This window comes from Periplaneta americana, chromosome 2 (genome assembly GCF_040183065.1).
Source record: "Periplaneta americana isolate PAMFEO1 chromosome 2, P.americana_PAMFEO1_priV1, whole genome shotgun sequence".
Taxonomy (NCBI): Eukaryota; Metazoa; Arthropoda; class Insecta; order Blattodea; family Blattidae; genus Periplaneta; species Periplaneta americana.
The window spans coordinates 811,590-839,088 of record NC_091118.1 but is presented as its reverse complement, the minus strand read 5'-3'; positions in this window follow the sequence as shown (position 1 = coordinate 839,088).

Below are 27,499 nucleotides of genomic sequence, written 5' to 3'. Positions count from 1 at the left end.
CTGTGCACTGTGCATCGGTCCCTATCCTAAGCAAGATTAATCCAGTCCCTACCATCATATCCCACCTCCCTCAAATCCATTTTAATATTATTCTCCCGTCTATGTCTCGGCCTTCCCAAAGATCTTTTCCCCCTCAGGTCTTCTGTCTAACACTCTACATGCATTTTTGGATTCACCGATAGACCTACGTGCTACATGCCCTGTCTATCTTAAACGTCTGGATTTAATGTTCCAATTATGTTACCCAGGTGAAGAATGCAATGCGTGCAGTTCTGCGTTGTGTAACTTCCTCCATTCTCCTGTAACTTCGCCCCCCTCAGCCCCAAATATTTTACTAAGCACCTTATTCTAGAACATAAATAACCTCTGTTCCTTTCTCAATGTGAGAGACCAATTTTCACAGCCATATTGAACAACTGGTAATATAGGCTAGTTGTTTTATAAAATCTAACTTTCAGTTTTTTTGAAAGCATACTTGACGACAAAAGATTATTAACCGAATAATAGCAGGCATTTCGTTATTTAATTTCTTCTCGAGTGTCATTTATATTTGTTATTGTTGCTCGAAGATATTTCAAATTGTCCAACTTCTCAAAGGGTAAATTTACAATTGTTATATTTCCATTTTGTGCTATGTTCTGATCACGAGACATAATCATATGCTCTGTCTTTTTGGGATTTACTTCCAAACATATGTCATTACTTGATTCAAGTAAAATTCATTTGTTTCCCCTAATAGTTCGTGAATTTTATCCTAACATATTCACGCCATTCGCATAAACAAGAAGCTGATGTATTCCATTCAATTCCGAACCCTCTGTGTTTTCTTGGACTTTATAGATCTAAGTTAAAAGGAGAAGGTGATAGTGCATCTCTTGTTTTAGCCCAAAGTGGCTTGAAAAATCCTCAGGGACAAATTGGCCTATACGGACCCTGCTGTGCACTTCACTGAGACATATTTTAGTTAACGAAATATTTTCTTGGGAATACCAAATTCAATAAAAAAATTATGTATTAAATGAGTCATATGCCTTTTTGAACTTTAAGAATAAGTTGACTGATGAATTGTACCCTTATACTCCAATTTTTTTCTCCAATATCTGTCGAATACAAAAAATCTGATCAATAGTCTATTTATTAGGCCTAAAATTACATTCATGATCCCCAATAATTTCATCTAGTTTTTTTTTTTAGTTATGGTTTATTTAACGATGCTTGCAACTACCGAGGTTATATTAGCTCAGTATTGTGCCGGAATTTTGTCCTGCAGGAGTTCTTTTACATGCCAGTAAATCTACTGACGTGAGCCTGTCGCATTTAAACACACTTAAATGTCCTCGACCTGGGCCGGGATCGAACCCGCAACCTCGAGCACAGAAGGCCAGCACTATACCGACTACGCTACCCAGGCCGACTTCTCAAAAGAATATTGGACAAAAAAGAAAGGTACAATAATTGTGAACTCCATTTGTCCCGGTACAATTTCGTTTTCCTAAATAGCAAGTACAAGCTCATTTCACTAGATAATAATGCTTTACATTCACTTTTATTAGGGTAATTTTGCACACTGGAATTTCATCAATTCCTGGAGACTTGTACTTTTTCATCTTTCCTATCGCTATTTCGACTTCAGAAAGTGTGGGCTAGTGTATAAATGGTTCAGAAGTTTGTATTTGAATATCGAACCGATCATTTCTGTTTGTCCTAGAATCAGGGGTGTATATTGTAGGTGTTCAAGGTGTGCACTAGACATCTCGTAAGTTCGGTAATATCATTTTTTAATTTTAAGTTGTTTTATATAATGCAACAATAATTTTAGTTTATCACAATTGAAATGCGTGATAATTTCATTCGAAGTTGACGTATATAGTTTAAGACTATTTTTAATTAATTACCATTTAAGTATTTAAAATGCCTACAGGTTGAATGTGCACACCATCTCTAGAACGGCTTTCGTTTTATAAAGTAAGCTCTACCTGGCGAAGTGGAATGAGGTCTTGTCTGGTTGTCCTGTCCGTACAAAAGAGCATTCTCGGTTGAGGGTTACTGCTATAATTCTCTGCACGTGCATGGTGACGTGATGGGGATACTCGCTTCTCTCAAGCTCGAAGGTCATCCTGTATACAGACAGCTCAGCTTGTCAATTGTAGCTTTATAAAATATTGTGTTTGACGTGTGTGTTTACTATTTGTGTTAGTGAATTTACTGGGTTTAGGTTTTATTGGGGTTCTTAGTTCACAGTGTGGCAGCGTAAGTGAACAATTTAAATTACTTATTTAATGATAGTAGCACTTGGAAATTTACACTGTAAAAGATCTTTTGCAAGAACCATTCTCTTCTCGCCCACTAGAAGAGAAATTACATATAGTGAATAAGGGTAGACCTACTCCGCCACTTCCGAATTTAGTGCAACAATATAAAACAAAACGCGAACAGTACACTACACATTTTTCTATTTCACAATATGAAAATGTAGAATGGTTAGCGGGTTGTGAAACTTCAAACAGGTTATTTTGCTGGCCATGCTTATGTTTTTTATAACAAAAATGAAGTTTGGAGTAAGCATGGATTTGCTGACTTCAATCACTTGTCTAGTGCACAGCAAAAACATTCAAAATCTCAAACTCATGTACAATATTTCTTGAAATCAAAACTTTTTGGCAAACAGCGAATTGATTCTTTGCTTGATCAATGAAGAACTGATACCAGCAAACACAACGAAGAGGTAAAGAAAAATAGAGCCGTATTGATTCGAATAATTGATGCTATTTGTCTTCTAGCTAACCAAGAGCTCCCTCTATAGGGACATGACGAATCAGATAGTTCTTTGAACAAAGGAATTTTTTAATGTATTGAAGAACTATGATTTACTTTTAGAAAACCATCTAAATTCGTCCACAGTATTTCGAGAATTTCTCCATTGATTCAAAATGATATCATAAAAGCTATTACTGATGTAGTAAAAAAAGAAATAAAAAATGAAATTAACTCAGTTTCATTTGTATTTATAATGCTTGGTGAAACTTCTGATATTGAGAACAAATCTCAACTATCTACAGTTCTCTGCTATGATAGATTCTTGGGCTTTGTAGAATTAAAAATTATGGTTTATTTAACAACACTCGCAACTGCCGAGCTTATATCAGTGTTATCGGTGTGCCGGAATTTTGTCCCGCAACAGTTCTTTTACATGCCAGTAAATCTACTTAGTGGTGATAGAACAGCAGATGGTTTATTTACTCACATAGACTGAGTAGTTAATGAATTTGAAATTTCTACTAAACTCGTGGGTCAAACATACGATGGAGCTTCTGCAATGAGCGGTCATGTGAATGGGTTACAATCTAAAGTCTTATCAGCTTATCCAAATGCAATTTTCACCCACTATTATGCCCATGTTCTAAATGTTGTTCTCTAGCAAAGTGCATCAGTTATTAAAGAATGTAAAATATTTTTCCAAACATTGAGTGGACTCTCTGCTTTCTTTTCTAAATCCTCTAAAAGGACATATGCATTGCATGAATTTCTGCAAAATAAATTACCCACTGTAGCACCAACCAGATGGAATTTTACATAAAGACTTTGCCTTACTGTAAAAGAGTACAGAACTGAACTTTGTGAGTTCTTCGAAAATACATTATTATTAAACATTCTGGCAAGTGGGATAGTGAAAGAGTCATAAAATCACGTGGTTTTCTAGCTTTCCTTCAAGAGTTTGAAACTATATATTTCTATTGGAAGTATTTTCGATGTTGCTTACTTATATAGATATATTATACAATCTTTTACAAACAAAACATTTTGATATTCTTTACTGTAGCAGGAAAGTAACTGACATCAAAGATAAGCTTCAATATTCATCAGTTTGGAACAACATAATTTCAAATAAGGACGAAACCTATCAAATGAAAACAAAGCGGCACTGTCCAGATAAAGCAGAACAAGGCTGTACTTGGACATTATTGATTGCCTAATTCATCAAATTGATTGTAGATTTTCTCAACTTGATAAATTAGAATATTTTCATTTGTTACAATATCAGAAGTAACGTACTGTGAATATAGAAAAACATTTCCTGAATCACTCTTACAGAAAGTTATGGCTCAGTACAGAAATTTATTTGATTGCGTTGGACTGAAGAATAAATTAAGTGTTCTTTATACTTCACCTGAAATTCACGGAAAGGATGTTCACGACCTTGTTAGTTTTATGCATGAAAATTTCCTCTCTTCTGGATTTAGTGAAGTGTATAAACTTGCTATGATAATTCTGACCATTCCTTGTACTACAGCTCTGTGTAACATTCATGTTTTGCATTAAGACGAATCAAGACCTACTTAAGAAGTACTCAAATTCAAGAAAGACTTGTAACTTAAGTTTGTTATCAATCGAAAAGGAAGGACAAAATGAAGGACAAAGACTCATTTTATAATGTTGTGATTGAGAAGTTCGCATCGCAAGAAAGATGAATAGCCTACAGCTAATGTTTAAATGAAAGAGGTAGGGGGAAGTCTTGTAGTACCGACTGCTTAAGGTTTTTGGGTTATAAATAAGAAAACATTCAACTATTTACACACTCTTTTGATATAATGTAAGTACATAATATTATTGAACCCAATGGTAATTACAAAAAAATTCAGAAATTAATATTAATACAAAACATAAACAAATTAAATGTCCATAAAATCGATACAATCAGAAAATTGGCAGGCAGTACCAGTACCGGTCATATTACTTTTGACAAAAATCACATTCATACGCGTCAGATGTCTCAGGAATGCTGGCACAGGCTTTGTGAGCCCACATTTGGCATGAAGAACATTGGATCCAATCTTCTTCATGAGATTCCCCGCAAAAAATGCATGTAGTTTCCTCCTTTTCGTCATTTTTCTTAGCTGTCTTTTTGGAGCTTTTTGAGGAGAATTTTCCTGATAGGTGGCATTTCCCACGCACTAGGCTCTTGACTTCTCTCTTCAGCTTTTCATTATTTTTTTCTTCTAGATATGTCTTGTAAGGACTGGATGTCAAAACCTCACTTCTTTCAGATTTTCGGCGTCAACTAACTTCTTGCTTCTTACTGGCATCCAGAATTGGGCTGAGCTGCTGAATTGTTTCCTTTACAACAGTGGTATCATTAGGCCTATCAGTAGGAGTAGGCCTATTAGGATTAGTCTCATGATGTGAACTTGCCTTAGGTGCAGAAGTCATGTCAGGGAATGGAAGCATAGGCCTACTGTTGGGCTCTCAGTTTGATCCACGTTCGAATCCATTGCTATGTCTGTCATCATTGATGGTAGGTAATCGAATTCTGTGAATACATTGGGATTCAGGGGATGAATTCCTGTACACTGAAATCCTTTTACTGCAATTTCAGCCCTGAAACTCTTGCAAAAGCATCACCTACAAGACTTGCTATTTTATACTCTGTTATCCTTGCAGCGGGATTCTTTCTCATCCAGAGCCCACAAGCTTCATAATATGCATCTTTAAATGGCTTCATGAAAACACGATCAAGAGGCTGAAGCTTGTGAGTCGTATGTGGTGGAGTGCTTAACATATGAATATTCTGGTTTCGAGCATAGGTGATCACCTCCAAGTCCTTATGGCTAATATGGCCATCTAAAATTATACGATGAAAGAGTAATGGAACGGAGAAAAATTCTCTTTGACACGGGATTTGAACCCAGGTTTTCAGCTCTATGTGCTCTTGCTTTATCCACTAAGCCACACCGGATACCCACCCCGGCATCGGACAGGATCGTCTCAGTGTGGACTTCAGTCCTACGTTCATAGACATCTATGACGTAGTGCAGAGGGCGGCCACTAGAAGGAACCCAAGAGTTGGAACTTAAACTGAGACGATTCTGTCCGACGCCGGGGTGGGTATCCGGTGTGGCTTAGTGGATAAAACATCAGCACGTAGAGCTGAAAACCCGGGTTCAAATCCCGGTGCCGGAGAGAATTTTTCTCCATTCCATTACTCTTTCATCGTATGATGACGCAGAATATCTGCATGAAATATCATATGTACTTCGGTAAATAATACATCTGGGTTTTGAACAGAAGGATTGGCATAGTGAGCAAAATGCTGCATCCATTTCAAGAACAACTGGGATGTCATCCATCCGTTTGGTTGAGCTTCACCTATGCTCTCTTTGGGAACACCAATGAGGAGTCTTTCATTCATGCGTTGTCGAGGAAATATGAAAAATGGTGGAATGTACTGACCCCCAGCATTCATACAGAATAATACAGTAACACTTCTTCCCCTTTCAGCAGAAGTCAGTTTACCCACTTGACGGTTCTGTTTCAGCGAAATAACTTTGGAATGTTTTTGTACAGTAGTGACACTAGTTTCGTCACAGTTATAAATTTTATATGGTATGAATTCATATTTTTCCATTAAATTTGTAAGAGTCTCAAAGAATCGATTGACTTGTGGCTTGTTAAGCCCAATTGATCTATTAAGACTTGTCGATTCAGGAGTTTGGAGAGACAAATTCGGGTGCCGTTTCATGAAATCATAATAAAATTGCTTGCCAGCAGTCTTTTTGTCACGGTTGAATTGATGAGGAATTTTTAAGGCCTCAGCAAGTTGAAAAGCTAGATTCAAAAACTCTTTCCTTGTGAGTGATAATAATCTATCAGATAGATCTTTCACATGATTCAATAGAATTCCTTCGAATTCGGCATTGAACATGGATTTAAAACGGCCAAGTGCAGGAGTGAATGTAATTTCCTTACCTCTTTTTACGGCAGAAACACGATCAATCAACGTATTTTTGGGGATATTGTATATTTCAGCAGCTTTGCAGATAGAAAGTTGGCCTGTTAACACATTCTCTACAGCTTGTTTCATAGAATCTGGATGCCATTTTCCTTTGGAAGGTCTACTTATCACTGGAGGCATCATGAACGTCCTATAAAAATATTAAACGAACATAACTTACATGAAAGAGTATGACTGGTACTGCAAGATCAAGAGGTGACCGGTACTGGCTGACACACAACGAAACATATATATTTTTTTTTCTATAGCATCATTATGTTATGTAACATGGATCATGCACAAAAGTAATTTATAAATCATGACTGAATCGAATGAAACATGATTTATAACGATACTTACCGAATTGCCTTGGTGGCAGTCAATTTAGATTTAGTCGATTCGCGCCACAGCAAACAGAAAGGTCTTTCAACGGACTTTGTTAATGAATGAATGTAGATTTAAGTTTGAATTATTTACCAATGATTATTGACTGTTAGAAGTAACGTATACTACATTTCGCGTCCTGCTAATTGTTGTCGGTATTTAAAAGCACACACTGACTGTATGCTGACCTGAGCTGCAAGACTTCCCCCTACGTAATTTGAATTACTAAATCCATGGAACTGTTGTTAAATATAAACAATACTAAATTATATATTAAAAGTGGCAGTTAATGTTGACCCGATATTTCACTTATAAGAATTGTGCGACCGTAGACCAACTACTATATATTTTTTAACAGAACACCCATACTCCAGGTTCAGCATACTCCACAGCTAGATACATTTAGTAGTTGCCCAAAGTAGTTTTTCTATTTATTCAGGATGGAATGAGAGTTTGTAAGCTAGTCACCATTCTCATTCCTGATCATGTTTAACCTTGCTTGATAGCCTTTTTAAATTCTTTTATGCCCGTATGTAAATCTCTAATGTTTTTTTTCCTAGTATTTGTTTATACCTTATTCAGTTTTTCCATTACGTAATCACTCTTTTGGTTCCTAAGGTTACAAATTGCTTCCCGTCTCTCATTGAAAGTATCTGTACCCTTATCATAATATTACAATAATAATAATAATAATAATAATAATAATAATAATAATAATAATAATAATAATAATAATACTTATTTACTTGCTTTTAAGGAACCCGGAGGTTCATTGCCGCCCTCACATAAGCCCACCATTGGTCCCTATCCTGAGCAAGACTAATCCAGTATCTACTATCATATCCCACCTCCCTCAAATCCATTTTAATACTATCTTCCCTTCTACGTCTCGGCCTCCCCAAAAGTCTTTTTCCCTCCGGCCTCCCAACTAACACTCTATATGCATTTCTGGATTCGCCCATACGTGCCACATGCCCTGCCCATCTCAAACGTCGGGATTTAATGTTCCTAATTATGTCAGGTGAAGAATAAAATGCGTGCAATTCTCCACAGCACACGAGTCCCTTTCCCTCCTACTCCATCTACGCTGGTTATCACTAGCTGTGTTAAATTAAATTCCAAGGGTTCCGCAAATTTTACGCGGCTTTATAAGTCTTTCAGAACTTTCGAAACAATTCCAGGAATCTACATGTAATTCATTGATTCGATCATCGAAGTTTCTTGCATTATTGTAGGCCTACACAGACATCTCCTGTACCTGCGACAGAGAGAATTTTCAAAGAAAGTGAACTCTAAATGTTTCATGAAGCCCATTGAGTGGGACCCTGCAACTGACCCAGCTGAACATCTGGCTACATCAGGATACCAGACAAAGGAATGGGATACCCAACGGAATTAACGATGGTGTATTAAACGTTTCGCCAACAAGGTAAGATCTTGCGGCATTCATCTTCTTTTTTAGGTCACATAATTTAATTAGCATGAACTATTACTTCAGCAGTATTCCTAGTCCGCACTGCAGTAGTAAGAAACTGAGGGTTTAAGATCATTTTGTTTTGAGGATATTCATGTTAAATTATTGTATTTTCATAGTCTTGAACTGGCAATTCTCCTTAATTCTTGAAATTAGTTTGTACCGATTTTTTTATAGCTTGCGTGGTCAAATGTGTGAAATTTGTAGATTTTAACGACGATAAAACAGTATGTAGGTTTTTTTTTTGTCTTTTTGGGTTTAGGCAACACAGCAGTTCCAAACCGCGTACAAAAGTATCAACCACAGATCTACGAATATATAATTACAGATACGGAAAAAAAAAAAAAAAATTCACTTTAGCTTGTTCCCGTTTAGCATCTAGATATTGCGCAAACTGAAAATTAATTAATGATATTTGTGAATTTAAAAATTGTGTTGTTCTAATAACATTATTAATGTAGACACAACTTCATGTTTATTTCTTAGTAATAATATTAATTTTAAATATCTAGTATTTCATTGACATAACTTTAATCTTAAGTCATCCTCGAAGACCACCCTAACTTTCTTGGTGTCATGTTCGATAAGGATCTTAGTTGGTCTTTTCAAACTGATTATCTTTATAATGCTTTGGACTAAATAAGGGGGGCAAAGGCTAATTGGGATTTCCTGGTCTCTGATCAGGTCAAAAACCCTGATGGAACTGATATTTATCCCTTGCGATGAATTTCGGTGAAGTCCGGAGGGCCTAATTAGTCAAATCCACTCTCCTCACCTCCACGCTGGGGCCCCCTGGGATCTTTTAAGATGCGAAAGAGAGAGTGGTGTGCGGATAGCAATGGGAAGCTACCGCATTTATATATCCCATTAGTAATTTGGAATATATCATGATGAGTTCGTCCCTGGTAAAAAACTCCGGACGTAAACTATCCCCCCAATCGGATGTCCGGGTGGGGGATACCGGGGAAGGACATGTCATGAGGCAAATCAGTGAAGAGAAGAAAAGAAGATTGAAGAGAGCAACGCGGGATGAGAAGACTTCAGGTAAGTTGGAAAACTTGAAGGAAGCAATGAGAAGAAACAGAGTGGATGTGATGGGAATATCAGAAGGGACGTAGGAAAATAGTGGAGAGTTGATGAGTGATAATAGGGCTGGAAGTTGATGAAATATCATATTTTTTCTGAGATATCATAGACAATGTAGGATACAATATAAACTCGTTTCATTTCAACACGAACCAATATTGTCTACGTCAACTTTTATTTTGCATTTATTTGTATTTTTTGTCTTTTATTGTTTGCTGGTCATTTTTTTAGGAAATGCTCTACTGCTTGTTGTATCATTGCCCTTTTCTTCTTTTGAACGAAATTTTTTTACAGTGTAATCGCAATCTACATTCCAGAACCTACTGCAGATTGTGCCATGCAGGAATTTGTCTTAAGGTTGCATCAACCTTAACTCCTGGTCATGTGTGTAACATGCTTGCTCCCATTCAACGCAACAGTACAAATATTGCAGCCGCAATATTAGCAGTCAGCATATTGTATCTTACAAGTGAAGACAGTATTGATAGAGAAGTGCTGCTTCTATAGCACTTTCTCAAGGCTTGCTGTCTGATCCTCAAATTAAGCTATGTTTGTCATATGTCAAGGGTTACTTTTCAATTTTGGTAACAACAAAACATGGTTAAAGAAAAGAGATGATAGCATTCATTAAGCTGTCAAAAATATTAAAGGTTTCGAAGAACATTTGCAATACTGAGTAGAAAAAATTGGACAAGAAGGTAGAGAGAAAACGAAAAAAGAATTGCAAAACAACACTGGGACCAGTGAATGTCTAAAGCCGAGAAATTTCTGCAAGGTGAAAACACTGACTGCAGTGTTTTAATGAAGATTTTTCACTAGCGGACCTTGGTCACTTCAAGTATTTGCCCATGACGTCAGTTGAAATAGAGACGAGCTTTTCAATATGCAGGAATGTCTTTCAAGACAACCTGCGAACTTTCAAACCTGAGATCCTACGAATCATTATCGCAATTTTCTTAAATTTTGATGTCATATTTTCACAGATTTAAGGCCATTTTATAAGTTATTATCCTGTGATTCTTAGGTCATCAACTTCCGAGCCCTAATTATACATAATTGTAAAAAATATACAATCCACCACAATACATTAACTTGTAAGTCAATTAAATAAACATTTATACAGATCTCGCAACTAACTGTTTGTGGATTTTAAAATGTTCAATAATAACATAGTAATGCGAACAAAGTAAAATGTTTGAGGAAAGCAAACTTCAAAGTGTGTAATTTAGTTATTTTGTCCAATATTATATTGAGTTTGCACTGCTTAACAGATTCGGCGCAGACCAGAGAGATGACTACGAACAACAACATCCCAGATATAGACGAGACAGGTATATGTCAAAATACACTCTATTATTGCGATAAAATATAGAAATTAAATGTTACATCATTTTTTATACATTTGGAGTTGAAAGGGTAATATGATATTGAAAGAAAGCCAGTAAAAGCAATGACACATGCTTAACGATCAGGATCATTTTGCTTTTTGCAGAAATAAGATCTGTCAGTTACCAGGATGATGACGACGTCGTAGCGTCATCATCACCAGCAGTCACTGCAGCAAGAAAAGAACAGAGAGAGAGAACCTCCGGCAGATGGAAGCAATTGTTTAGGAGGATTTGTAGGCGAATTTGTAGGCGAATTTGTCGCTGCTGTCGTTGCTGTTTAAAGGGTAATGAGTAGTAAATTTCAAGTGCAATGTAGTGATGACTAGAGCTGGAACAATTCCTTCCTAAACAAGATAGCAGGACAACCATCACATTCAATTTGAAAATACGCCATGGTGCTTAATCCATCTTAATAAAACTGCACTGCACGTTAGAAACGTAACTTCACTCGCTAGCTTCCAAATTGTTCTTTTAAGAAAGACACTATAATACTGTTATTGAACGGTACCTTGTTTACGAAAAAATTGTTCCATTTCTACTTATTAAATTAGAGGCGAAAATAGAGTTAAAAAGTGACATACTATAACTGTAGTCCAATGTAAACTGCAATGTCATCAAAAAAATATAGAGTGTAAGGGGTATAAGTGCCGTCCTTTTCACAGTCGTCGGGGACGGTCTACAGGATCAAAAATGTTCATACAACCTAGGGTCAAAACTTGATAGTTTTCTCAGAGAAAAATATTTATTTTCTTATTTTATTTGCGTTATACTGCTTATACCGTTAGTAAGAGTACGAAAACAATTACATCAGTAGATATATCTAGCAAAGAGTTAATATTAGTTTAAATAATTTGTTTTTTTTTTCTATTACGTTTTCGTGAAATTAAATAAAAGTACATCCTTAAATTTTTCAATATTTTGGCGTGAGAGACGTGGGAATGTTCAGCAGGCAATACTCTGAACAAACGTAAGTACGAGTCAGTTGAGTTCAAGCTCCCTGTCCATAGTTCTACTGCCGAATGGATGGCAGTCAGTACAGGATATTCGATAAACAACTTATAATGTCATTTACAGTTCAGGAATATCATACGTTATTAATTTATGGAGAAAGTCGTCGTAATTCAAATGAGGCTGTACGTCAATGTTTTCCTCAAAGAAGGTTACCTAATCAGCGAACTTTTGTAGCAGTTTCTCAATGATTATTAGAGACTAGAAGTCTCTTACCTGTTTCGTAAATCACACAACCAGAAATTTGTTTAAAAATGATACTGCTTTACGGAAGCGGGAGAGATTAAAATGTTGCAGTGGAAAACAGTTCGTGTGATTTTGTGCAGGAAACCATTACTGTTAATTTTTTAGACGTACAATTAAGAAATGGAGCAATATTGTTACATAAAGTGTAAACTTACCATATTGTTCTATAATAAGATTGAAAGTTTGTATTTGCTGCTCGTTTTATGTAAACAACAGTATTGTCCTAGTCCGCTCCTGGAATATATGAGCATCTTTTTGTGCCAGTATGTCTGTACCCGCCTGAGCTGTACTGTGTTCTTCTAAACACTCTTCTACCCGCTTGAGTTGTACTGTATACTTCTAAACCTCATCCACCCCGTCCAGCAATGCTGCAAAACGTCTAATATTGTAAACTTTAATAATTAGTTAAATATTACAATTAGAAAAAAAATTGTAAGGACTTTTTTTCCCTTATGACATGAATAATCATCAGTTAAAATAATGGCACTTATACCCTTTATATCCTGTACAACGATCGATCCCCAATTAAGCGAATGGAAGGGCTCTTCCTTATGCTTCTTGTATTCTTCTTGTTCTCCTTGTCCTTCCATTGTCCTTTTACATTAACCTTGATCTCATTGGATTCCTTGGTTCCCATTGTATTCCTCCTATTCACTATGGCTGTGCTTCCTTTAATGCCTATTATTCTCCTTATATTCCTCTCGTTCTCATTGTATTCCCTATGTAACGCTTGTTTACGCCTTGTTATTGTTGTATTCCCCTTCACTGTTCTCCTTGACTTTTTCTTATTCTCCTTGTATTTCCTTTTCTACTAGTATTCTTCTTGTCTTATTCTTTCTCACGTCTTCACTTTTTCTCCTCGGCTTACCTCGTTTCCTTTTCAATCCCCTTGTTCTCCTTGCATATCCTCTACTCTACTTACAATAACATTTTTCCTCATCACATTCGCCTTATTCTCCACGTATGTCTTGATTTCCTCGTCTTCAGCTACTTCTGCTTGTATTCACTGTGCTGTCGTCTTATTCTAATTGAGGACCGTTTTTGCAAAACTTGCTAACTGTAAAAACTAAATTTTATAGGAAACACAAAAAAAACTGAAATAATTGCAAGTTTTGCTATAGCTCTCACATAGCAGAAAGAAAGTTTTGAAAAAAAAAACGATCACACTTTAACACACTACTGTGAAGGAAATAATAAGATTTTCCTGAGAAGCTTTTAGCATCATGTAGAGGCCAGTCTCATGTAAACTAATCCACCAAAATCTCAATTTTGAAAATTTTGCAGTTAGCAAGTTTTGTAAACACGGTCCTCAATTGTTAATATTGTATTCCTCTTGTAGCCTTTATAATTCAACTGTTCCCTTGTATTCCTCTTATTGCCCTTGCTCTCCCTCTATGCCCCTCGCTCTCGTTCTATTAATCTTATTCTCCTTGCGTCTCATGTTCTCACTGCATGAACTTTTTCTCTTCGTATTCTTTTCTTTCATGTCTTCAATTTTCCTCTCCGTTTTCGCCTCGTTCTGCTTGTATTACCCTTGCTCTCCTTGCTTCCCTTCTTTTCCATTATTTTGTTCTCCTTGCATTCCCCTTGTCCTTATATTCGCCTTGTGCTCTTTGCAGCATTTCGGTTGTTGTTCTACTGTTTTTCTTATTCTCCTTTTTCCCCTTCTTTTCCTTGCACTTCTCTTGTTTTCTTGCATTCTCTTTGTTCTCCTTGTATTCCCCTTATTCCCCACATATTGCGTTTTTCTCCTCTATTTCCCTTCTTCCATTCCTCTTTTTCTCTTTGATTGTCCTATGTCTTTCTTGAATTCCCCATGTTCTCTTTGTATACCCGTTTTCTTCATGTATGCCATTGTTCTATATTTATTCACGTTGTTCTCCTTAGTCCACAAGTTTTCTTTGTTTTCAACTTATTCTCGTTGTACTCCTGGATTTTGAAATGTTAAATTAGGACATGTAAAGTGAAATGTTTGAGCAAAGCAAACTTCAAATTGTGCAATTTAGTTATGTTGTTCAATATTATATTGAGTTTGCACTGCTTAACAGGTTCCGTGGAGACCGAGACCGACAGTGTGAGTGACACCCCGACTCTAGAGAGGGACAAGAGCATCTTAGATGCAGATAATTCAGGTAATATTCCGAATAATGGTGAAGAATTACTCTCTGTTCGCAGAATATAGTAAGTCAACTACCGGTATATTCACTGTAAACATTCAGTTATGGCTAACAGTAGTACCTTCAGAGCAAAATTTTAACATTTTTATTTCAAATTTGGAATTCATTAAAGCGGAATAAGGTACAGATACTTTCTCCCACATTTTCTAAGTAAATTCAAATGAAAATTAAGTACATGGAAAGAAGGAAAAATGAGCAATTTCTCGATTTAAATTCATGATTTCAAACAATAAAAACTAAGGTTTAAGCCTCTTATGCACGATAAAATTTTTCTTCCAATTCAATTTTACAAGAAAACTTGTTATAGATCAATATTGAAAAAAATACATTTTTTCAAAACTATTTCAAATTGCTAAAGATTTGACAAGATTTTAAAACATGTGCTTCTAGTTTATTGTAACCTATGTAAAGCCTAGCTATCAAATATTACGAGCGTATGGACTATTTATTCTGTTCATTGGCTCCCAATCATTGTGGTAACGATGATTTCAACCCAGAATAATATTTCTTTTCAGCTCAACCCGGACCATCAGGGATACAGCGAGAGGAGTACATCGAGATTAGAGAGTCGACAGGTACAGTCCCACTGTCCGTCTCATAAACCTCATTTCAGCTACTGTTAGCCTTTTCTCATCAGTTTTCTGATTGTCTATGCTTCACTGCCGTAAATCATAACTAGTCGAGCTAGTGTTTTATAGACTTTTAGCCTCGTATGTTTTTGAACTTGGGAGGGTTTGAAGACGGTGTTGATTACTCCAGTTGTTTTTATAAATTTAGATATTTTGTTTGCTATGCCTTCATCAGTACTATAAGATAAATTATAGCCTAAATAGTTAAATGAATTGACAGGTTCAATTAGTTTATTATTTATCATGATTTTCCTTGGAATTGGCTCTTGTCCTAAAAATTCCATAATTTTTGTTTTCTCTGTGAGATTTCCATATTGAAATCTGAAGCGATTATTTCTTGATTATAAACGGATTTTTGTAGATCATCTGTTTTAGCGATGAGAACTTGATCGTCGGCAAACAGTAATGTACCTATCGAGAAGCGTGTTTCGATTAATTTGAATTCCGGCATGATGACTTTGCCTCAAAATGTAAAAAAGTATGGTTTATATTTATATGATAATTAGATGAGGGGAAAGACCTCACCCCTTTCTAACACCTTGGTTTATTGAAGTCCAGCTAGTAGTTACGCCTTCAGTTGTTATGGCAATTTCATTTTGTTCATATAAATTCTAAATGGAAAAAATGATTAGATTTGGTGGGGCCTACATTATCATGGCATAAAATCTCTAAAAGTTTATTTCTGTTAACTTTATGGAATGCTTTTACGTAATCAATAAATGCTAAGTGTGTTTCGATATTAAACTCTCTATGCTTTCCTATTAAACTATTCATAGTAAAACAGCTATCACAACATCATCTTCCTTTCCGGAATCCATTTTGTTCTTCAGTGATTTTGTCTTCATAAAGATGTGACAATTTATTTTTGATTATGGTTGTATAGATTTTATAACCTGAATTGGGAAGGCTTATGCCTCTGTAACTTCCACATTGTTTTTTTATTTCCCTTCTAATAAATGGATATCATAATAACCTTTGTCAGCTTTCTCGAAGTTTTCTTCCTGCTCAAATATTGTTTAAGAAGAATAAAAATCTATAAGTAAATTCTTCTCCACCGCATTTAAAAAGCTCTATATTTAAACCAACTTCAGCTGGACCTCATACTTTTTTTGAGCGTTTACGTGTATATACTTCAATGAGTTCGTCATAAGTAAAAACATCTGTTGTGTTTGTTTTTTAGTTGGTTATTTAACAACGCTGTATAAACTACTAGGTTATTTAGCGGCGATAGGATTGATGCTAGTGAGATGGTATTTGGCGAGATGAGGCCGAGGATTCACCACAGATTACCTGGCATTCACCTTACGGTTGGGGAAAACCTCGGAAAGAATCCAACCAGGTAATCAGCCCAAGCGGGGATCGAACCCGTGTCCGAGCGCAACTTCAGACCGGCAGGCAAGCGCCTTAACTGACTGAGCCACACCGGTGGCTTGTTGTGTTGTTGTTGAAGTTCGTTAATGTAAGAGGAATATTTCTCTGGAACCATATATTTTTTAAGTGATTAAGTAGAGATTCATTTGGGATATGGTTTATACCAACAATACCAGCAAATGGATTCGACATGGAAAGGACGATGATGACAGAAGGTGTCAGCAATATCTCCAGGGACCACATATTCAAACCGAAATACATATACTCAGTATGGCTGCGGCAGCAGCAGCCAATAGGGACCGTCATTTTGAGTGGCATCCCAACGACTGTACAGAGGGACAACAGCATCTTAGATGCAGACTATTCAGGTAATATTCCGAATAATGTTGAAGAGTTACTCTCTGTTCACAGTGACTAGGCCTATAGTAAGTCAACTGCATTTAGATTGGCAACAGGCCGTGATTGTTTGGCCAAACACCTGCATAGAATTGGAATATATCAGTCCCCTAACTGCCCATTGTGCAACTCAAACCAAGAAATGGATTCGGAACACCTCAAAATCTGTGCTTCAATGGCTGACCATGATAATATCTTTGAAAAATATTGGAGTGCAAGAAGTCAAATGACTTTATTGTCAAACGCCTGGCATTAGAAAACAACAAACAACATAGTAAGTCAACTACAGTATATCCACTACAATCCTGCAAAACAGGTTGTAAAAGAAGAAACTTACATAGTGCTACTGAACGCCTGGCATTATAGGCAGTACATCTGCTTGTGTACTTCCTCAGTATTCGAGTTGATTCGATCTCTCTGTGGGTGGAGGTGTCTGGCGTATAAAATGAAGATCACAGTGTACCAACCAGATATTATAACTATGGATCATCAAAAGGAACAAACAGCATGCAGCGTGAAACTACAGACGTTGTAAAGCGTGAATTGCAGAAAAAAAAAACTTTCCCTATCCACAAATTACCAAGTTGTAATTTTTGCTTACACTAGAAAACTGAATTATAATATTACAATAATGACACACTTAAAAAACAGTAAACTCAATCAATAGTAAAACTAAAACAAAACAAAAAATATATCTTCTGAAACATACTACAACCAATGCTTTTAGTGTGTTTACTATTACAAGAGTCTAGCAACTAATTTTCCAGCAATTGAACTCTCAGTGAGTTGTCAATCATCTGGCCACTGTAGAAAAGTCGAACCACAGCTATGACAAATACTATCTATGGCTCACTTTGACATGCTTGACCTAGGGAGACAGACCTGAGTTCGTTGACGTCTTATATCTGTATTACAAGAAGAAAAAGCAGTGTGCAACTAGCAGCGATGTTGCCAGACTGCTGAAACTTCCAACTCAATTTTATAATAACCGTGCATTTAACCACAAAACATAATATAGGTTGTTCTATTCATTTAAGTGAACCTTATCGCCTCGTACAATCTGCAAGGTTATTTCATATTTTTGTAATTAAACAAAATAAATATCCTTCAATATTATTACTCTGTTTGTATACTGAGAAAATGTTAAAGAGTTATTGTATGATGATATGTACCTGGTGTTATTTGGAGATCGTATTTTCTTCCTCTTTATCATTTCTTTCTGTGTGAGATTTGTGTTCTAAAGAATTCGCGATCTTACATGAACTTATGTAATATCGATTATTGGGTTATACAAATAGAACAAGATTCAGTCAATATATCACGAGAAAGAGTTACGACGTAATCAAATGATGAAGTTATGACGTATACTGTTTAACACAGGTATAGAAAAACGTCAGCTACATAGCGTTTATTGGTAAGAAAAATATACATGGCTTGTGCACGTCTTGTTCTGTGTAAAACTATAATATTGTTTAACATATCTATAAGCAACTTTTATTAGTAAAACTCTAAGGATGCTATGCATAGACATTTCTCTAGCCTGCGCTACGAGTATGCTAAACTAGCCCCGGTTATCAACTGATTACTTGTACAGGATTCATATCATATCATGTCGCTAACACTGGTTTATGAATACGAAAAACGTTAGTTCGCTGATCATCCACCGGAAGCCCGCGCTAAAAATGTCTATGAATATGGTCCTAAAAGTTTAAAATATAAACGATACTTATAAAGTTACTGCAAGTTCAGAATAATAAAGAAACTATATGTGTTACAGTGTCGAATCAACTGTAAGAGTACTTGCAAACACTTTTTTTTTTCAATAAGACAACGTAAATTTCCTTCAATTGTTACTCTGGTTGTGTACTCGAAAAACGTCAGTTTCATGTAAGTGCGCCTGGTGTTCTGTCTACTCTGCAATACATCAATCATAACTGCTCGACAACCGAATATCCATCGTAAACATTCAGTTAGGGCTAACAGTAGTACCTTCAGAGTAAAATTTTAACATTTTTATTTCAAATTTGGAATTCATTAAAGCGGAATAAGGTACAGATACTTTCTCCCACATTTTCTAAGTAAATTCAAATGAAAATTAAGTACATGAAAAGAAGGAAAAATGAGCAATTTCTCGATTTAAATTCATGATTTCAAACAATAAAAAATAAGATTTAAGCCGCTTGTGCACGATAAAATGTTTCTTCCAATTCAATTTTACAAGAAAACTTGTTATAGATTGACCAATATTGAAAAATACATATTTTTTTCAAAACTATTCTAAATTGCTAAAGATTTGATAAGATTTTAAAACATGTGCTTCAAGTTCATTGTAACCTATGTAAAGCCCGGCTACCAAATATTACGAGCGTATGGACTATTTATTCTGTTCATTAGCTACCAATCAATGTGATAACGATGATTTCAATCCAGAATAATATTTCTTTTCAGCTCAACCCGGACCATCAGGGGTACAGCAAGAGGAGTACTCCGAGACTGAAGAGTGGATAGGTAAAGTTCCGCTGTCCGTCTCATAAAACTCATTTCAGCTACTGTTAGCCCTTTCTCATCAGCTTTTCTGATTGTCTATGCTTCACTGCCGTAAATCATAACTAGTCGAGCTAGTGTTTTATAGACGTTTAGCCTCGTACAGTAGCATGCAAATTAATCCAAACAACGTAATTACTTATGCAAAAACACTCAAACGGATAAAAAAAAAGGATCTAAGACATACCTCAGTAATCTATGTGGCCTCCCTTGTTCCTAATAACAGCTCTGAGACGATTTGGCATGGATTCCATTAATTTCCCACAAATATTCTTCATTTCTTCATCGCGAAACCATACACCAATGAGGGCAGAAATCATCTTCTCCTTTGTAGAACAATCCATTTTTTGCATTCTTCTTTTGCAAATTGACCACAAATTCTCAATGGGGTTGATGTCGGGTGAGTTGCCTGGCCAGGGGAGTACCTGAATATTCTTCTTATTGAAGAATTCTGTAATTTTTCGAGACGTATGGCATAGTGCCAGGTCTTGTTGGAACACACCTCTGCCATCCGGAAATGACTTTTGCAGCTGGGGTACGATTCTGGTTTCCAATAAGTGAATATATTTGTCAGAATTCATCATTCTCTTGATAGGTATTAATGCTCCAGGCCCTTCATGTGTAAAACAACCCCAAAACATTACTTTAGGGGGGTACATATTTGGGTGCTTGTTGGAGATGAGCTGCTGTTACTTTTTCAGATCCTTTCCGTATGTAAGAAATACGGTCGCCGTGGACCTCGAAATGAGACTCATCGGAAAAAAGTACATTCTTCCAGTCATTCACTGTCCAGTGTTGATGTAATTTTGCCCACATTAAGCGTTTTTTGCACATAACAGGGGTTAGCAGTTTCTTCTTAATAGGCTTACGAGCCCTTCGTCCAGCTTCCAAAAGCCTACGTCACACAGTTGTGACTTGAATGTTCGCCCCAGTGGTAGCCATTAACTTGCGGGTTAAGTCGACAGCAGTTAGTCTAGGATTTAATTTACTTTTCCTGGCAATTAAACGATCATCTGCAGGTGAAGTCTTCCTTCTCCGGCCACAGTTTCCTTTTTTCTGGGGTGTGATGGATCCAGTCTCCCTGTATCGTTTTATGATCGAATTAACAGTAGCTAAGCCGATGTGACATTCTGCAGCAATTTGCCTCTGTGTCATAGAAGAATGCTCTGCTAATGTTATAATTTTAGACCATTTTCGTGGAGTTGTAGCCATTTGTGAAGACGACAGAATGTACACAGGATTGCAGTATTAAGTCTTCAACACAACTGAAATGCTTATAAGTACAAAACGACAGGCAAAAGTCACATATTATAAAAAAAATAATGACAGACCTTCAACAATGGAATTACACGTACTACAGATGTCAATTAAAGCGGTATGAGCAGCTGTGAGGCCAACAATGACAGAAAATGTAAAAATATGTCGTGTTCGGATTAATTTGCACGCTACTGTATGTTTTTGAACTTGGGAGGGTTTGAAGACGGTGTTGATTACTCCAGTTGCTTTTTATAAATTTAGATATTTTGCTTGCTATGTCTTCATCAGTACTATAAGATAAATTATAGCTGCAGATGGGACATCTAATATTTTGTCATATTTATATGATAAATAGGAGAGGGGAAAGACCTCACCCCTTTGTTCAGTGGTCGTCAGCACTCGTTGAAATGGGTAAAGGGTAAGTGGAGCCATCCCGTGTGCCCCGTTGTGCAGCAGGAAGAGGTAGAGAGCATACCTGCTAGCAGCTACGGGTGCACCATAGTGCAGTGTGTTCTCTGCGGTAAGAAATGCTAGCCCCAGGGTGCTATGTGCTGATGACCGCTACCTTAGTTTATTGAAGTCGAGCTAGTAGTTCCGCCTTCAGTTCTTACGGCAATTTCATTTTGTTCACATAAATTTTAAATGGAAAAAATGATTGGATTTGGTACATTGTCATGGCATAAAATCTCTAAAAGCTTATTTCTGTTAACTTTATGTAATGCTTTTACGAAATCAATAAATGCCCAGTGTGTTTCGATATTAAACTCTCTATGCTTTCCTATAAAGCTCTTCATAGTAAAATAGCTATCACAACATCATCTTCCTTTCTGGAATCCATTTTGTTAAGTGATTTTGTCTTCATAAAGATGTGATAATTTATTTTTGATTGTGGTTTTATAGATTTTATAACCTGAATTGAGAGGCTTATGCCTCTGTTACTTCCACAGTGTTTTTTGTTTCCCTTCTTATAGATGGATAATATAATGGCCTTTTGCCAACATTCTGGGAGTTTTCATCCTGCCTAAATATTGTTTAAGAAGTATAAAAATCTATAAGTAAATTCTTCTCCAGCTCATATAAAAAGTTCTGTACTTAAACCAACTTCAGCTGGAGTTTATAGGTTTTTTTTTTTTTGAGCGTTTATGTACTTCAATGAGTTCATCATAAGTAAAAACATCTGTTGTGTTGTTGTAAAAGTTCGTTAATGTAAGAGGAATATTTTTCTGGAACCATATATTTTTAAAGTGATTAAGTAGAGATTCATTTGGGACAGATCTTATACCAGCAATATCAGCGACTGGGTCCGAGGCAGGAAGGATGATGATGATGGAAGGTGTCAACAATATCCCGAGCAGCGACCACGAGTTCGACCCGTTCGAAGAATACATCTTATACAACAGGGAGCTGCAGCGGGGGGCGATGGAGACTCAACGCATAGCCGACAAATACGGCGGAACATTTGGATGGGAAGGTACAGTAATTGTTTACATCCTGAAGTAGTGGTGCTTTCAGCTATGCGCAGGAGATTTGAATTGGACAGAGTTTCGCAATAAGAGACCAAGCACCAAAAACCTGTTTCGAGATATTGGCCATTGAAATAAATGTTTTTTTTTAAATCAAATATTTTATGCAAGGAGTATTATAACATTCATACTATTACAAAAAAATAGCACAAATAACACCAAAAAAGGCTAACCGATTTTTAATAAGAGACTAATAGTTGAATTAATATTTGAAAGCCAAATAAATAAATAAATGAATTTTATGCAATAAACGACTTTTTGGTTATAAATAGCAGCACAATTCAGATATCGCATTCTTGATTTTTTTCGAGTTATATTAGCCTGCCATCAACAGATTATTGCAAATATCCCATGTTTTTCAAATTGTCGGTTGGTCTATTATTGCGTAACTCCGTCCTGTTATTATTACTGGTACAAGTATGCCTCGGTAATTAGAAAATATGAGATTAGAAAGGTTTGGAAACCTAAAAGAGATGGAAAGGGAAAGGCTGCCAAAGAGAATATTATATTTAAAAGTGAAAGGAAGACGACTAATGTGAAGACCATGGGAAATATGAATAGATCCAATTCAGAAGAACTTACAAGAATGGAGATATAAGTGAAATGAAATAAACAGGAAAAAAGCTTGGGAAGGCAGAGAAGAATGGAGGCATATTTGGAATCGACCTTCTGAAAGAAGGACACGATGATGACTGGAAGCGACAGGGCATTTATCCAGTGGTGTCATTCAGCCAGTTCTCACCAGTCGTCAGATTCACTTGTTGAATTTGTCGCAGTTCGCAGAACTTGTTCTTAAATGTTTGAAGTTAAACATATCAGGTTCTTGATAGAAAGAAAAAAAAACATTAATTTAACATTTTTAGCACGAAATTCTCTAGCTTTTTAACAAGACAGTGACAGTAAACATAATCATATCATATTGTTAAATCGTTTCTTATCAAAGTGTGCAGGCAGTCAAAACATAAATGCAATTTTGACGGCCCATTTTGAGTTGTTTTAACTCAAAATTTAAAGTTTTGAGAAGCCTGCATTTTTAAGCTTATGTTGTTGTGAAAAATCGAAGGATTGTTCAACTCAAGGGCATACGCAAGGGGGAAGGTCAAAGGGTTTGAACCCCCTCTGAACTTTTTGATAAAGAAAATGATATGCTTTGGTCGGCGGAAAAAGGCACATAAGTAAAAATTGGCGATTTTTAGTTTTTTATGTTACATTAAAGCGGAGACTGGGACGCATCTAGTACATTCAAATTCAAATTTCAAATTTATTCACAATTTACATTTTAAATTAAAACATTTGAATAGATACCCGAAATGAGCATATGCTCGTGCTCGGGTACAGTCCAGTAGTCTACATAAATAATTTGGCTGTAATATTTTCATTATAGTTTTGTGGGAAAAATCACCTACTAAAAATATAGAGGAAATACTGGAATGGAAAAGGCACTTAAGTCAACTTATATTATTTTGTCCACATATATCTGCGCAGTTGGACTGCACCTAAGCACATAAGTCATAGTGGTATTTTTTATTTCCATTTATATTTTTTATTTTATTGGGTAATTTTACGACGCTGTATCAACATCTAGGTTATTTAGCGTCTGAATGATGTGAAGGTGATAATGCTGGTGAAATGAGTCCGGGGTCCAGCACAGAAAGTTACCCAGCATTTGCTCGTATTGGGTTGAGGGAAAACTCTGGAAAAAACCTCAAGCAGGTAACTTGCCCCGACCGGGATTCGAACCCGGGCCACCTGGTTTCGCGGCCAGACGCGCTGACCGTTACTCCACAGGTGTGGATTTCCATTTATATCTCACAGTGAACCATTGTTGATAATGAACAGCTGTAGTTTTAGCAACAATTCGCTATGTTTAATTACTAACAACACGTTTTTCTTCTCAACTAAAATAACATTTCATTCTTTGTAATGATCTTGTAATAAATAGTAATGTGGTCGAATGGAAACATGTCATAAAAAAGCAGAGCGAAGAAAAAGTTGAGAAATGAAAATAGAAATTCTGGAAAGTCCTACACAACATAGAAGGGAAGACTTATAGCTGAAAGATCAATGAGAAACCTCCCATAAAGATTCTGAACAGAGTTCCATATCTGGACTGTACACCTTTTATTAAGGTAACAGGTTTGATGAATCGGTATTAAATCATAAACATAGGTAGTACAATAAGTCTACGGCTGCGGTGCGTCCAGATTAATGACGAGACTAATTGTGAGGGGGGAGAAACTCCCAGATTGCAGGTCAAAATGCAACGAGAAACTATCAGAAAATCAAGGACGGTCCATATGCGACGATTACTGGCTGCTTGGTAGCTACGAAAGAAGATCAGCTTTCATTGCAATTCATATTTCAATTGAAGCTAAGGCAACAGGAAGAGTTAGAGCGACCTGTCCCAACAAACAAAAGTACAGAATGATAACCTATAATAAACTACTTGCCAGGTAATGGTAATCCGTCTGCAAGGGTTGTTTCTTCAAAACAATAGATGAGAGCGATCATTTTATTAAAACTGTGAGGCTGAAGAAAAGAGCGTCACTCAGTTCACTTCAATTCAATTTATAAAGCCATTAGACATACAGTGATAGGCTTCGTCACAAATACAGAAGGGGAAAAACATACATTTGAAAATACACATATAATTGAAGTAGTAAAGTTTAATTAGAACAATGAAAACGCAAAATATTTTGAAACCCTAAAAATTAATGAAAACATTTCACTCTTAAGGTATTGTTTGTAACTAAATGTAAATAACTTTATTGATTAAAAACAGTTTCATATGAGTTTGTGTTAAAAAAAAAGCTCATCTACAGAGTACAAAAGATCAATTGAATCGGTCATTGCAGAAAGGGGATAAGTCACGAAAAACGCGAAAATGAGTTAAGAGTGCCATTGCTTTCTCCAGATTTAGACACACATTTCCATACAGAAATGGGACAAATTTGCTCATTCTCAACGCAATGCAGAGTACCATAAGCAGCGCAGTCATTGCAGAAAGGGGACAAGTCAGCGACTTACCTTCTTTCTGCACTGACTGACGACGTGACGCAACTGAGTGCCGCGGATCTAATAAGTTACGCGCCCATCAGCTGATAAGGAAAATGACAGATAAGCTAGAAGTAGTAAGTGACCCAGGGGAAGAAAACTGTGTTATTATTGGGAAATGTAAACGCAATGAAATTAACTACCGCAGAAATGTAAATAAGAAAAATAAACTGAAGGCATTGGAACGTCAATTCCATTGGGAAGTCTGTAGCAGCCCGTACGACAGGAGAACAACGTGGGTAAGAAACTACTTTTTGTTTGATTAGACGCAACTTTGAGTCATCAATTTTCAACATTCACAATTTCAAAGACCATGCGGCGCACTTCTATTCCTATCATGAAGGTATGGGTCACAGATCTTCAAATGAAGTGTGTTCCTTCTGAACTACATTGAAAATAATGTCCCTTCTTCAGTCAAGGAATTGTATCTTTTCTCTGATAACTGTGGAGGGCAAAATAAAAATCATACCTTAATTCGATTGCTGCTTGCACTGACCCAAATGGGGAGATTTAACAAAATCATTCATTATTTTCCACAACGAGGCCATTCATTTCTTCCCTGTGACCGCAACTTTGGTGTAGTGAAGCACAAACTAAGTAAGACAGACAGGGTATATGTACCAGACCAATATAATACCTTGATCCACCAGGCAAACACTACAGATTTTCTGTAGAATCAGTTACTACTGATGATATTATGAATTTTAAATACTGGTGGCCAGAGTATTACAAGAAAACCGCCTGCTCATTAGACACACTTAGGAAAAAAGGGAAAGATAAGAATATGTTTTCTTCAGCACAATTCAGTGAATTTGTTTACTCTAAAGATGATCCAGGATGTGTGACTGCCAGTTTGTTCATTGGTAGTGAAATGAGGAAACACAGATTCTGTATGAAAAAACCAGGTTCTGGGCGTATAGTAATGCCTACACAAAAGCATATAATGGGAAAATTCCCATTAATACGAAAAAAAAAAAAAACTTGTAGACGTATCGAAAGTAAGGCAATACATCCCATTGGAACACACTTTCTTTTACGAAGAGATTTTGAACTGGCCACCTTGTGACAAAGAATCAACAAATGACGTGGTTTCCAACGCCTAACAGTACACTCTATAACAAATTGAAAAAAATGATTTTGTGTAGTACTTTAGTGTATTTTTATTGTGCTCTCCTATATGCAGTTTTTAAGTATTAGTTTGAAAGTAGAGTTTTGATTTAAAACTGTGATACAAAATCACATATTGGTACATTTCTGTAGTAGGAATAATGATTAAAATGCAAAAATAATTATTGAAATTGTGACAGTAATGTAGTAATTACACACAAAAACATCGTTATCATTGTAATTATTAATATTTAGTTTGATTTCAAATATTATATTAGCCCAAAATGGTAAATTATATATTTTTTCTTTTATATTTAACAATTCCTTGCAGAAAGGGGATAAGTCATGGTTCGATTAAACAACTTTAAACAAAAGTGTTTGAGATGTCAGATGTCTGACATGATGTATTATACTTCACTATTCATAAACAAAGTAAGAAAAAATATTTATAATGATTACTCCAGTATTGCAAGAATAAAACAGTTTTTATTGATTATCTCAAAAGTAAGATTATATGACTTATCCCCTTTCTGCAATGACCGATTCAATTATAAAATCTAGTTTTGAAACTATTGGTTGGTAACTTATAATATTGACTGGGAAGGTTATTATACAATTTCATCCCCATGACTGAAAAATTTGTACTAGTCTTATGTAATCTGCAGTATTTATTTGTTCACTATTTCTAATTTCATGATCACGTATGCAGACGTATAGTTTCTGTGGTAAAATGCCTTGCCTTCCAGGAACAAATGGCCTGAAAGCAAGCTTGAAGAAGTAAGAAACCACATAAAATCTTTTCCTGAGTATGAGAGTCGCTATATCCGTCAACAAAATAGTAACCTTCACTTACATTGTGACTTGAATTTAGAGAAGATGCCTAGGCCTTTACAAACAGACAACAGAACATCGCGCTTGTATTAACATTTATTGTATCCATTCTGTCACATGATTGGTTCCAGTTAGTAAGATCAAGTAGCAGTCGTTACGGAGTTGTGGAAATGGGACAGCACAATTTGCTGGACTTTTCAGATTTACTGAAAGGGCCCTTTGTTAAGAGGAAACGAGGTAGACGGATAGTATCTT